The 14,776-nt window shown below is 31.7% G+C and overlaps 1 long non-coding RNA gene across 1 annotated transcript; it reads left to right on the top strand.

The window, feature by feature from the left end:
- The first annotated feature begins 669 nt into the window (after nucleotides 1-669).
- Nucleotides 670-14,436, top strand: LOC121973212. Its single transcript, XR_006109422.1, has 3 exons — nucleotides 670-1,096; nucleotides 1,270-1,392; nucleotides 13,892-14,436. It is a non-coding gene; the product is annotated as an uncharacterized LOC121973212 (long non-coding RNA).
- Nucleotides 14,437-14,776: the final 340 nt, after the last annotated feature.

A 14,776-nucleotide genomic window follows, 5' to 3' on the forward strand; every position in this document is an offset into this window, starting at 1 on the left:
TGAGGCAACATATTCCTAAGCGTCCAAACAATCCCCAGAATACAAAGTCAATTAACTTTTGTGGGAGGATAAGTTAATGAGGTGTTTAGCAAAGTAAAAGCTAATTTATAGGCTTGAAAATTCGATCAAAACACAGTTAGAAATGCTATTTCTTATATGATTATAGTAGATGAGTTGTCTTTTAGATTTGCGGAGGGTAAGGGTTTTCAATACTTAATGAGTGTGGCTTGTCCTTCATTTTTTGTTCCATCTTGCACTACTAGAAAAATTATTTTTAATGACGAAGTATTAATGACAATATCAAATACCATCATTATTGATGATTCAATAACAATCGGATTTAGTATCTACCATTGATATATATACATTAACGATGATATTTTCTTCCGTCATTGACACTTTATCCTCCACCATAATATTTTATATTTAGGTCGTTAATGTCGTCCTTTTGAATGATGAGAATTCCTCTTATCATTATTGCAAGACCTCTAACGAGGGATTTTTCTTACGAACATTTATTTAAAATGTGACTAATTTTTAATGATATTTACTAAAATTTATTAATTCTAAAAATAAAAAATCATATTAGGTTATCTATACTGATATTTCTTTACAAATGTGAATCCTATTAAAATTAAACCTAGTTAATTTTTTCTGAGAACTACAAGCCCTTCTTTTAACCTAAACCTCTTCCTCTCTTCCGCTTCCGCTTCCTCTTCTTCTGCCCTCAAACACTATTCCCGGGTGAAGTTACCCTGTTTCCTTCCTTCCTTCCTCTCGTCAATCAATTCCATAGTGAAGATTCCATCACGTAACCGTATGAGTCGTACGAGGCGGCTCGCGGCTTCGCGAGAGGCGGTCACTCGCGGCTTTGCGATGCGGTCGCTCGTAGCTTTGCGAGGCGGCCGTTCGTGGCTTCGCGAGGGGGTTGTTCGCAGCCTCCCCGTCGCTCGCTGCCTTATTTCTACTAAAATGACTTCCAATTAAAGCAGAAATGACATCCTCCTCTTCATCATCAAGCTCGTCTTGGGTGACACCGGCAAGTATGGGATCAAGTGGCCATCGCACGACCCTCCAGAGCCCAAAGCCTCCATTGGTAACACTCCTGTTCTGGACATTGGTATTGCCAAGAGCTGCTAAATCAAGTTTTTTTTTTTCTTTTCCCAAATCGCATTGCAGAATCAAAGTTTTCAAATTGTCGCCTTTTTTTCACTGATTCGCAATGGTTGCAGTATTTGAAATGAGGCTGAGATCTAGGGTTTTATGCAGGTGGTCCCTGAAGTGAACCATTTCACAAGCAGAGGAGTAGTTTATTGATGGTACACACCAGGAATTTGACTCCATCATATTGGCGACGGGCTATAGAAGCAATGCTACTGCTTATAGCTCAAGGTGCACATTAAGACAAACCAACCAACATTTTCATTTTGTAGTTAGGGTTCATACATATTTAATGTTGCTTCTATTAACTTGCATGCTAAGATTGCAAAATGAGGAACAAAGAGAATTGATGGAACAAAGTGGTATCTCCTTTTGACTCATTTGTGGAACTGATGGAAGGATAGTAATGAGGTTGTTTGCGAAAATGCCTGCAAGGATAGGCATGTAGATAGAATTGAGCCAATTGCTCATCCATCAAAGGGGAAAAGAAACATTTTTAACTCCCTAGGGGATATATAGGGATGGCAATTTTCCCCGTGGGTTTGGGGCCCCGCGGGGAAAATCCGAAATGGGGATGGGGATCCCCGATTTTTCGGGGATGGGGCGGGTTTGGGGCGGGTATGGGAATACTATCCCCATCCCCGAACCCGCCCCGAATATTATTATTATTAATATTAATAAATAATAATATGATTTTTTAAAAAAATATTAATAATAGTGTTAATATTAATATTAAATTTTTTGAAAATATTATTAATAATAATATTATTGATATTGATATTAATATTAATATTATCATTAAAAATTATTATTAAATAATAATAATAATAATATAAATTAATTTAGAAATGGGGCGGGGATGGGGAATCCCCGAACCCGTGGGTTCGGGTTAGGGGAATCCCCGAACCCGAAAAAATGGAAACGGGGCGGGGATGGGAATGGCAAACCCGGGGAATAGACCATCCCCCGTCTATTCATTGCAGTAATGTGTAAGTATGGGCATTGAAGGTGATACACATGAGATAACACTCATAATACCATATTATCACTTCTATAATCATGACTATTTTATTTTTATTATTTCTCAGTATGATCTAGTGTCTATTGTACCATTTCCTACACTATATCATGATTTTTAGTCCTTATCGTTTCTTTAAATGCTATATTTCATTACCATTTAGTTTTTAATGTATTGATAATTCCATTGTATGGTTGCAATCTATTTGATTGCTTTTTGATTGGTAAATTAATTTTTGTTGTTTGACATTCAGAATAAATTAGAAATTGAGTAGTTTATGCCAGATTGGACAAAAAATCATTTTAAGGCAACTTGTATTGTTACTCTTAGTTCGCTTAGAAAGTGAAAACAACATAAACTATTTGATATGATAACCTAGAGTTTTCTTATGGTTTTTAAAAGTTACTTCTCTTATCAATTTTCAGGATTTGTTAAAGCTTATGGATCGAGTCGCACGTGAGAGGAGAGGGGGGGGGGGGGGGGGTAAATCACGTGGTTTTTGGTCTTTTTCGTTGTTAAGACTCAGTACACAACGGAAAACTATGAGAAAAGACGGAAATAGAAAAGCAAGTAAAATAACACACGTTCGGTTTTACTTGGTTCGGAACCTATGCCGACTCTTATTTCAAGACCCAGGTCCCGTGGATCTATCGATGGACAATCCACTAAAATATCTTTTCCGGTACCTTCGAAAAAGGGAATCGAGTACAAAAGGACAGAACAAGTGTAACACCCTACACTTGTCCTATTGCAAATACTTAAACACACAAATTACAGCTCGTTACCCAACATCTTTGAAGATTGTCAGCTTAGGCTCGGTGTCGGTCGGTTCCTCGGTAGTAGTCAAACATAACAGTGTCGTAGCAGAGTCACAACAGTAGGCTAGAGCAGTCGGAGCTTCAATTGGATGCGTAGAAGCTTGTATGAGAGTTGTGTCTTGAATCATGCACAAACAGGGCTTATATAGGCTGTGGAAGGCGCCTTTAACCTCCTCCAAGGGGCCTCCACAAGCAAATATTATCCTCTATCTTTGATGATGATAAAATCTGCAAACCACAAGTTTTATCCACTAGAAGGCACCTTCAAATCACTTCAAGGCGCCTTCAAAGCAAGCTCAAGGCGCGTTCCACTGCTTGAAGGCCTCCCATTGCTGGTCCGACACAGTAATCTTTCGAAGGCCGTAACTTTTGACTCCGAATTCGGAATCAAGCTCTGTCAGTTGCTACCAGTGCTCGAAAACACGGCCTAGGCGGCCGCTTAGGCGATGTGCGGCAGCAGACTGCGTTGAAAACCCCTCAGGCGGGTGACCTAGGCGACCCAACCACCTAGGCGGCCCTCGGCATAGATATTTAAGTTTTAGTATTTTGTAACTAATTTGCTCGTTTGGGTGCGTGCTTATATCTTCGTCGTCTCTCATCATCGCTTTGTCTTTTCTCATCGTCGCTATAAGGCTTCATCGCGCTGTGGCTCCGGTAAGTTTTTATGTTTTTCTTTCTGACTTTCTGTTAATTTTTTTTTGTTTCTCCTATTGAGTTGTCGTCGCGGCACGTCTCCAGTGGCGCCAGACGTGTCCGCAACCGCTGGAAGCGTCCGTAGCCGTCTGAAGCGTCGCAGGACGCGTTCGACGGCATCTCGTGATGCTTCCGGAGGCACTGGAAGCTTTCCGTGATGCTTCCGGCGCCGCTGGAAGCAACGTCGGACTTTCCCGGACGCGTCCGGCGACGCTTCCGACGGCGCCGGACGCCTCTCGTGAGGCGTCTAATCGTGGCGTGGGCATGTGTTTTACTGTACATAATTTATTTTAGGATTTAATAAATTCAAACAACTCCTAACCGAGATAATTTCAATAGTACGGTTTCATAAAGCCTAATTAAATTATCCCAATTATATATATTTCAAATTTATTTATTTTAATAAATATTATTAATTTATATAAAACAGATTTAAATATATAAATAATATAATTTAATTTTTTAATAAATATTATTAATTTATATAACAGATATAAATATTATATTTAAAATTAAAAAAATTCTAATAAATATTATTAATTTATATTAATCAGATTTAAAAATATAAAAATTAGATTTAAAATTTTAAAAATTCTAATAAATATTATTAATTTATATAAATCAGATATAAAAATTTTATATATTATTAATTTATATTAAATTATTAATCATATTTAAAAATATAAAAATTTAAAATTATATTAAAATTTTAAAAATTCTAATAAATACTATTAATTTATATAAATCAGATTTAAAAATATATTTAAAATTTATTTTTTTGATAAATAGCTAATAAATTTTGTTAATTAAATTAAGATATATAAAAAAAATATTCTAAGACTTGTTAATGCTATATTTTGTATCGTATAATTAAATTTTATTATGTTATATATAATTTTTTCAGGGTATTATAATGACATGCAATCTATTTTCAACAACATCCGTCACTCAACCCGAATCTGGGATTCTTAGAAGAAAGTCAAATGATATCAGATAGGAGTTTGAGATGTTGATTGATCTTAAGAATCTCGACAAAATTAAATGCAAGTTATGTGGAAAAATAATGTCAGAGGGAGTTTATAGGATCAAGGAGCACATTGGAAATATACCTGAAAATGTATCTGGTTGTCGAAAAGCATCTCAAGAAGATAAAAATAAGTGCAAACTGGCTATTTTAGAAGAGAGGAACAGAAAGAAGAACAAAATAATGGAAGAGTAAAGTTGTAGAGCAGAGGTGACTATTTCTCTAGACGAAGAAGGTCTTGAAATTGAAGGAATGAATGAAATTAAAAAACCTCTTCCACTTAGCCCCATGGATAGATATGCATCAGTAATTGCTCCAGAAAATGTAAGTTCAAGTGGGAGTAAAGTGCTTCATCAAAAAAATATAAATGAGGCTCTTTTTAAAGAGAGAACTCAACAAGTTCAACAATATGTTGGAAGATGGGTTTATGAAAATAGAATCTCATTCAATGTTATTGATAATGATAACTTCAAGCAACTAATGGAGGCAGTGGGTCAATTTGGACCAGGATTCAAGACTCCAACTCTATCAACTTAGGGAGTCACTGTTGAAAGTCGAAGTTGAAAGAACAAAACAATTGCTGAAGAAACATGAAGAAGAATGGGCAAAGAATGAGTACTCAATCATGGCAGATGCATGAAGTGATAGAAAAAGAAGAAATATCTTAAATTTGTGTGTTAATTGCAAGGAGGGTACTACATTTTTAGAGTTTAAGGAGTCTTCAGACGAGGCGCATATAGCTGAACTTATTTTTGGGTATGTTAACAAGCGTATTGAACAAGTAGGAGCTCAGAATATTGTTCAGATTGTAGCAGACAATGCCACCAACAATATGGCTGCAGCTAAATTGATGAAAGAAAAATGACCTGATTTTGGAGTTCATGTGCAACTCACACTGTTAATCTCATGCTTGAAAATATTGGCAAACTTCCACGATATAAAAAGGTGATTGAGCAATCCAAGGTTTTTACCATTTTCATTTATGCTCACCATAAGACTTTATCATTGATGAGAAGTTTCATGAAGAAGAGAGACATAGTCCGACCAGGAGAACCAGTTTTGTATCAAATTTTCTTACATTGCAAAGTTTGATTGAAAAAAAAGCTAGTTTAAGAGAAAATTGGCATACTCTATAGTGATGAGCATGAGTTTTTGGAATGGTGTGATATTTTGTTTGAAAATATTTGCTCCTTTGGCAAGAGTTTTTCGATTGGTAGATGGAGATAGAAAGCCATCGATGGGGTTTCTATATGGGGAGCTTTTTCAAGCTAAAGAAGATATCAAGGTGGCCCTAAACAATGTGGAATCTAATTATCAGCCTATCATAGTCATTATTGAGTCAAAAATGAAGGATAGACTTGATACATCATTACGTACCACTGCCTTTTTTGTTGAATCCCTATTTTTACTATAAAGATAATTCTATTGCTCTTTATGAGAAGGTCACGATGGGGATTTTTGAATGTATGGAAATTTTGCATGCCAATGAGTTAGATCTACAAGATACAATTATTAACAAGGAATTTGCAAAATATAGAGATAAGACTAGGTTATTTAGAAAAATATTGACTGCAAAAGCATGTGAAAAAAATGATGATACATTTGATCCATGTGCATGGTGGAGTACATACGGTGCTCACACACCCAACTTGCTAAGGGTGGCCTTGAGGATACTTTCATTAACTACAAGTTTTAAACTTTTAGTCTTTAATTAAAGTAGCTATAATTGTTAACGTTTATATCCATGTACTAACTATAATATTTATTTTCTCTTTTTTTTTTTTTTTTAAATTCATACAAAGAAAAGAAATAAGTTGGATGCCAACAGGTTGAATAATCTAGTATTTGTTCAATTTAATGCTAGATTGTTGAACAAACAAAAAAGAGAAAACGAAAGGAATGTTGATGTCATTCTTGCAAAAGATGTTTCAAATGCATAAGGTTGGATTGTGGATGGTGGTGAAGATGATGAAGTTAAACTAGGTTTTGGGCTCACTTGGCAAATGATTGATGAAGCAAGTGGAGCTGATGAAAATCTACAACCCCAAAGAAGCTCTAGAGTGAGAGAACTCTATGAAGATGATTTTGCATCTGAAGAAGAAGAGGAGGATCACAATAATGATATTGAGTTTGTGTCTGATAAAGAACAAGTTATTGAAAATTATGGAGAAGAAGAAGTAGAATAAATATGAGTCTATGAGATATTATTAGTTGTGTAATTTTGAATTCATTTTGTTAAAGCGTGACTTATGTTATTCAACAATTATATTTCATTATTTTGCTTAGTGATTCATAATGATGTAATCTTGAATTAAACTCTTGTTACTATTTCCTAATGTTTTCCACTACTAAAGTTGTTTTAGCTTATAACAAGGTTTTAAAATTCGAGTTGGATATATGTTCTACTGTTTATTACATGATTATGATAACTTACTACATGTTCTACTGTGCAACTATTTCTTTTGCTCGTAATTACTGAGTCTATTATATTTCTTTTGCATAAAATTATTAGTTTTCTTTTTTAGTTTTTCATTTTTTGGTATTGGAAAGTATGCATTTATTTCAGCATACATAGTTAGATCTCCATTGCTATAAAGCTGTTTAAGACAATATTTAGATTTACATATGACATTCTCCACAATCCACATAAAACAAGGAATATCGAGGAATCCGCCTAGCGGCGCCTAGTCCTCGCCTAGGCGCTAGGCATTGGTCTACCGCCCGACTAGTGTCTATCGAATTTTAAAACCTTAATTGCTACGTGTGCAGAATTCGAGGTTTACATTTTTCTTTACAACATAGAGTTAGAAAAATATATTCATAAATATTTTATAAAGATTTATGAGTTAGATCTTGTCTTCCTAAGACCAAAATCTAATCGGGTCTTAATTTAGGTTGGATTTCTTGCCAGATATTCAGTTGGTCCGTCGAACTATTTGGACTTCTTGTTAGATATCTGGTCGGCCCATCCACCTATCTGGACTTTGCACCAGCTATCCGGTCCCGTGAACTTAGCTAGATTTTAGCCTGGTGTCCGATCCTTTAGACTCGTCAATTCCACACACTCGGTAAAGCAATTAGACAAACATCACATCTAACTTTAATCTATTTGTCATTCATCAAAACTAAATTATTAGTGCAACCTGCACCAACAATCTTTCCCTTTTTGATATAATGACAATCTGGGTTAAAGTTAGAAAAACAAATACAAATAACCATTATGCATGAAATGTTTAAAGTGAGTTGATTTTTTAACCCAACCCACTATCCTCCTCCTTTGGCATACATAAAAAAAAATTAACTTTGTTCTTCAAACAAGTTTCAAACAATTATGTCAAGTATTTCAAGGATTTTTCAAGCAAGGTTTGAAAGATCAACTACTTTTGCAAGCAATGTTTTCAAATAAAACTTTTCAAAGGTAAAAACTCATGTTCATTTCAGGGAGGAATAAATATTTTTAAGAAAACATTTTGGATACCAAGTTCATTTGAATAATAGTTCTAACTCTGAAAAGAGATTTTTGTAAATAATTTTCAAAAGTTAAAATTAAAAAAATATTTTATTTTTTTTTTAAATTTTCAAAGTAATTTTAAAGAAGTGTTTTCTTAGAAAAATTTCCAAGCCACTTTTAATGAAATAATTTTTCAAGGAAACTTTCAAAAAAAATTTTAAGACAAAAAATAAAAAAATTGAAATATGATTTTGAAAATAGACTTTTTTTCAGATGATGTATTTTCAAAATATTTTTCAAGGTGATTGTTCAAAAATTTCTAAATAAATTTTTAAAATTTTTAAAGTAAGTTTGAAGAGAATTTTTCTAAAAAAATTATCAAAATAATTTAAAGAAAAAAAATTCTAAATAAGATTTTTAAATAAGATTTTCAAAGTATTTTTTAAGGAAAATTTTTCTAATAAAAAATCTTAAAGGAAATTTTTTTTTCCAACAATAATTTTTTGATGTACATTTTCCAACAAAAGATTAGTAAATGTTTTAAAAAGGATTTTAGGTAAGAAATATTTTAGAAATGTATATATATATATATATATATATATATATATATATATATATATATATATATATATATATTGTTGGTTTTTAAAGTACCGATTCAAAATAATTTTTCAACTATTCAAAAAAAAAAGTCTGATTATTCAAAGACTTTCAAAGTTGTGTATTTAAGCAAATCCTCCTCCTTAAGTTAACACTTTCTCTTAATTTAACACTCTCCCTTAAATTAACGCTCCCCCTTAAATTGTACTAGGGTTTGAGTATGTTAAATTTCAAGACAGATGTGGCAAAGTAAATAATTAACACATTCTGATTATCTTTGTTAGCTATAAGAAGTTTTACCTAAGTGTTTAGAGGATTTACTGTTTCTAACACTAATGTTCATTAAATATATTATTTTATACCTTATTTTGATTGTTCACTTATGTTTGATTAATCATTAATCAATTATTGTAAAAATAATTAACCTTAGGTGTATTAAGTTTCATGTTAAATGAAATAATTTGTTACTAATTCAATAACAATCAATCATTATTAATGGTTTATTGATTATCTTTTACTTGATTCAATTCAATACTTATTTGATTAAAACAATTTACAACTTACATTTCATATTAATTGATTGAGTTAGTTGACTAGTGAAAGTATTAGTTTTAATTTTAAATTTAACTTAAACAAATTATTGATCAAATTTGAATTAGGTTTAACTAAGTTGTAAGTTTGAGTTAAAGTTATTAAATAGAGTTAAGTAAAGTTAAGACTCAACTTGAGTCCATCTTTAATAAATTATGATTTAATTAAAGTAAAGTTAAGATTTTGATAAACGTTGAAATAAAGTTGATTAAGTTAAATTAAGGTTAAGTTTTAATTAACTTTTTAATGTAAAGTTAAATTTAAAGTGAATTAATATAAAGTGAAGTTTAGATTAATATTTTGAATTTTTAATTCAATTAAATTTTAATTAATTATTTAATTCAGTTTAAGTTTAAGTTAATAAAATTTTAATTGATTTAATTATTTCTTAAATAAGGTTTAAGTTTTAAATTATATGTCTAAGGTTTTTTTTAATTTTTAAAATGATTTTAAAATAATTTTTAAAATGATTTTAAAATAATTTTTAAAATGATTTTAAAATAAATTTTAAAATGATTTTAAAATAAATTTTAAAATGATGTTTAAAAGGATTTTTAAATAATTTATTAAAATAATTTTTAAAAGATTTTTTAAAAGGATTTTTAAAAGTTTTTTTTTAAAAAAATAGTTCTTAAAAGTTTTTTTTTAAAAATAAAATTTTAAAATATTTTTTTAAAAAACAATTTTTAATTTAATTCTAATTAAATTTAATTTAAATTTCATTTCATTTTAATTTAATTTAATTTAATTTTAATTTTAATTTTAATTTTAATTTTAATTTTAATTTAATTTAATTTTAATTTTAATTTAAATATTTTGCCTTGTCATCTCACCCGATCTATATTTTCAATTAGGGAATTCTATGATTTTGTGAGATGAATGCAGATCTATTTCAGGGTTGAGTTTAACTTTGTATTAGATTCAAGTTTAGCTTTGGGCTCAACAAATAGACATTTTTTGGATCAACTTTTGGGCTATGGTGAGTCACCTGGATATCATTAGAATAACTATACCTTCGAAATTTTCCAAATAGTCCTATCCAAGCTTAGTATAAAATCTTGGTCTAATTAGTTAGGATTCGTAAAAGGTAGTATTAGTTAGTTCTACTATGCCAAATGCACCAGGTCGAAGCCATATCTTCTTATACATGTATAGACAGAGTTTCCCTAACTTACTATCATCCAAAACTTCAATATCATTGGTTAAGTTAAATTTTTGTTCCTTTTTAAACTAGTTCTAATTACCTTGTCGGTTAAGTTATTGTTTTGGAGGTGCCAACTAGTTTGGTGCCTCCCTGTAAATTATTAAACTTTTGTTTTGTTCAATTAAGGTTAATCAAATTTTAAGTTAAGGTTTAATTAATTGTAATGTAAGTTCAAGTTTTTAATTTTTAATTAATTAAGTTGGTTAAATTGTCTTTCCTTAAAAGATTATCTTTAATATTTAACTTTTTATTAATTTTGAATTTTGAATTTTTTAAATTGATTAAGTTAACTTTGTTTAAAAGATTATTTAAGTTTTTATTAATTTTTAATTTTAAATTTGTTAAATTAATTGAATTATTTTTCAGATTTAAATTTTTATTAATTAACTTGTCTTGTTTTTGGATTGAATTTGTCTTGATATTATTTAGATTATTAAATATTTTATTAAGAAATTTATTAATTTTACGTAGATCAATATTAACTTTTTCATTATTATCATTTAAATTTTCAGATTTGTTTAAGTTTAAATTTGAATTTTTAAGATTAATATTTACTTTTCTGAATTTGTTAATTTGTTTGAATTATTTTTATATAAATCTATATTTTTAGTATTATTAGTTGAATTTTTCTTAGGAGTAGAGTTATTCAAATTGATTTTGTCTATATTATTAAATGTCGTGTTAAGAAATATGTCTATATGATTTTGTCATTATTTGAGTTTTTAGGGTTATTAATTGTTTTTAATTTCCTAAATTGTCTAAATTAATTAGATTTTTTTTATCAGATAATATCCTAGGAGTATTTTTGGAAGTATTGTTAAATACACTATTTTCATGTGCATTTTTAGAAATATCTAAATTAACATGCATATTTTTTAAATACTAACAGGGGTATTTTGATAAATATTACTAATCTTAAGTGCAACCCCTAATTCTGTAGTCTTCTCCGTTGGATTTAACTTGAGTCTGAATTCACTTTTGACTTGCTCCTTTAGCTTCAATGACTCCTTGTGAAGCTTGATCAATTGGGTCCAAAGCTCATATGCATTCTCAAACCTTTTTAATCTACATAAAATATTGTTAGGTAAAATAGTACAAATTGACTCAGTTACCTTTTTATTCAACTCTGAGTCTCGAGAAGCCCTTTTTAATATCAGCAAGTAGTCAATATTTTGCTTCCCAAGAAGCACTCCATTCCTTGCCTCCAGTAGTTGAAATCTCGATTGTTTGGTGGTGATTCGTTGACGTTTCGTCCGAGCATCTCTTTGTGATCCATTTTTCTTGCAAAAAAAATCAGAAAGAATGCCCCAAGACTAGGTCTTAGATTAGTAGAGTTTGAAGTAAAAAAAAAAATATTGACAACTCGAATTGTATTGTACCAACTTCGAGTAAAAATCGAACGAGAAAGAATTGTTTGAAGAGGTAAACTTTACCAATTCAAATAAAATACAAAAAACTGAAATCCGAAAAGAAAATAAAATAATTCCCCCTGGTTTGATTGACGGTTGTACCAATTCAGAGCAGAACCTGTTTTGATACCACTTGTTGAATCGAGTCGCACGTGAGAGGTGGAGGGGGGGAGGGTGAATCACATGGTTTTTGAAAACTGGTCTTTTTCGTTTTTAAGAACTTAATACGCAGCGGAAAACCACGAGAAAAGACAGAAATATAAAAGGAAGTAAAATAACATACGTTTAGTTTTACTTGGTTCGGAGCTTTTGGCGACTCCTACTCCAAGATCCAGGTTCCGTGGACCTATTGATGGGCAATCCACTAAAATACCTTTTTCGGTACCTCCGAAAAAGAGAATCGAGTACAAAAGGACGGAACAAGTGCAACACCCTGCACTTGTCCTATTGCAAATACATAATACACAAATTACAGCTCGTTACTCAACACCTTTGAAGATTGTCAGCTTAGGCTCGGTGTCAGTTGGTTCTTCAGCAGTAGTCGGGCGCAACAGCGTTGTAGCAGAGTCAAGTAGTCGGGCGCAACAGCGTTGTAGCAGAGTCATAGCAGTAGGTCGGAGCAGTCGGAGCCTCAATCGGATGCGTAGAAGCTCGTATGTGAATTGTGTCTTGAATCATGCACAAACAACGCTTATATAGGCTGTGGAAGGCGTCTTCAAACTCCTCCAAGGCGCCTCCAAGAAAATATTATCCCCCTATTTTCGATGATGATAAAATCTGTAAACTGCAAGTTTTATCCACTAGAAGACGCCTTCAAAGCACTTCAAGGTGCCTTCAAAGCAAGCTAAAGGCGCCTTCCATTGCTTGAAGATGCCTCCAACTGCTAGTTCTACACAACAATCTTTCGAAGGCCATAACTTTTGGCTCCGAACTCGGAATCCAGCTCTGTCAGTTGCTACGCGTGCAGAATTTGAAGGTCTGCATTATTCTCTACAACATAGAGTTAGAAAAATATATTCATAAATATTTTATAAAGATTTATGAGTTAGATTCTGTCTTCTCGAGAGTAGAATTTAGTCAGGGTCTTAATTTAGATTTCCAAAATGGACCTAAATTGGACCGGCGTCTACTGTCCCCTCAAATGGGACACATCCTTTACTTACCAGTTTGCCAGTTGTTCGGTTTGTAGACTCAACTAGACTTCTTGTTAGATATCCGGTCGGCCCATCGACCTATCTAGACTTCTTGTCAGATATCCAGTCGGTCCGTCGACCTATCTGGACTTCTTGTCAGATATCCGGTTGATGCGTCGACCTATCTGGACTTCTTGCCAGATATCCAGTCGGCCCGTCGACCTATCTGGACTTCGCACCAGCTATCCGGTCCCACGAACCTAACTAGATTTCAGCCTGGTGTCCGATCCTTTGCTCTCGTCAATTCCTGCATACTCGATAAAGTAATTAGACAAACACCACATCTAACTTTAACTTATTTATCATACATCAAAACTAAATTATTAGTGTAATTTTCACCAACACTATTTGATATGATAACCTAGAGTTTTCTTATGGTTTTAAAAAGTTACTTCTATTATCAATTTTCAGGATTTGTTAAAGCCTAATCTAGCAAAAATAGCACTTCATTACTTAGAAAATAAGCAGGTTAAAGAAGGTTGTTTCTCTTCCCCATGTGTACCTTGTGTTTTTTCCTTTGGCGTTGCAATATTGTCCAAATAATAAAGAGACAATTTATAAACTTGATTAAGTGAAATCAACATATGAAGATGCAATATGGTACTTGATACATGGAATTGTATTACAACTGATCTTCCTATAGCTATGCATTACCAATTGTGATCATACTAATGTATGCAATATATTTTCGTGCATTTGGAAATTTACACTCATTTTTGTTAATTTTAGGACTTGAGGCATGGACTTATTTCGAAGATTTTGGGAGGCTTGTATCGTCTTATGGTCGCACTTCTATTGAGAATTAGTGTGGTAACTAAATAAAATTGATACTGAGTTGTATTATTTTTATTTTATTTTATTTTGTTACTGTTATGCTTGCTTTCTCAGTATACAACTATTAAGAATATTTGATGTAGACCACATGGTCACGTCCAGGAATCTATAGTGGATATGGTACTCGCTATCCAAATGAGATATGTGAATGTGAAAATGGTCAGATTGGCATCGATTGCTCTATTGGTACTTTTTATGGAATCCCCTCTGCCCATTCACTTTCGGTGTACTTTTTCTATTCCTGGAACCGTTTGATGTTCAGCAGTCAACATTTAGTCTCCAATGGCAGGTGATGAGAATTTGTCAGAGTTATACAAATTTGAAGTAGGTATTACATTTGACTATTTAATTTTTGTAATGTTTAATTTATATGAAATAAAATATTGATATATATTTTTGATTGTAGAATTGAATCCATTAAAATAGGATTGTACTTTCCTAGATAATTTGTAGTGAATTTTCTCTGCCAAGATCATTATGCAGAATTGAGAAACAACTCAAGCGAAAGACAAGTTTTATGAAACTTTTTAAATATATTCTTAATTTTTTTTTATTTTAATCTAAAAGTTAGTATTATCCTCGTTTGAATCTTTCATTCTTATGTTAACGTTTCCATTTCAATACATTTGCAAATTTTAGGTTTTGAAGTTGAAGAGTTAAAAGTATGAAGAGTTGAGATTTCAATTTGCAATTCTTTAGAAATCTTGAATTTGTGTTAGACAAAGAGACAATGTTTGATGCGTAACATGTGTTGATGTATTTTAAAGATATTTTTGAATA

The sequence above is a fragment of the Zingiber officinale genome, chromosome 4A, assembly GCF_018446385.1.
Source record: "Zingiber officinale cultivar Zhangliang chromosome 4A, Zo_v1.1, whole genome shotgun sequence".
Taxonomy (NCBI): Eukaryota; Viridiplantae; Streptophyta; class Magnoliopsida; order Zingiberales; family Zingiberaceae; genus Zingiber; species Zingiber officinale.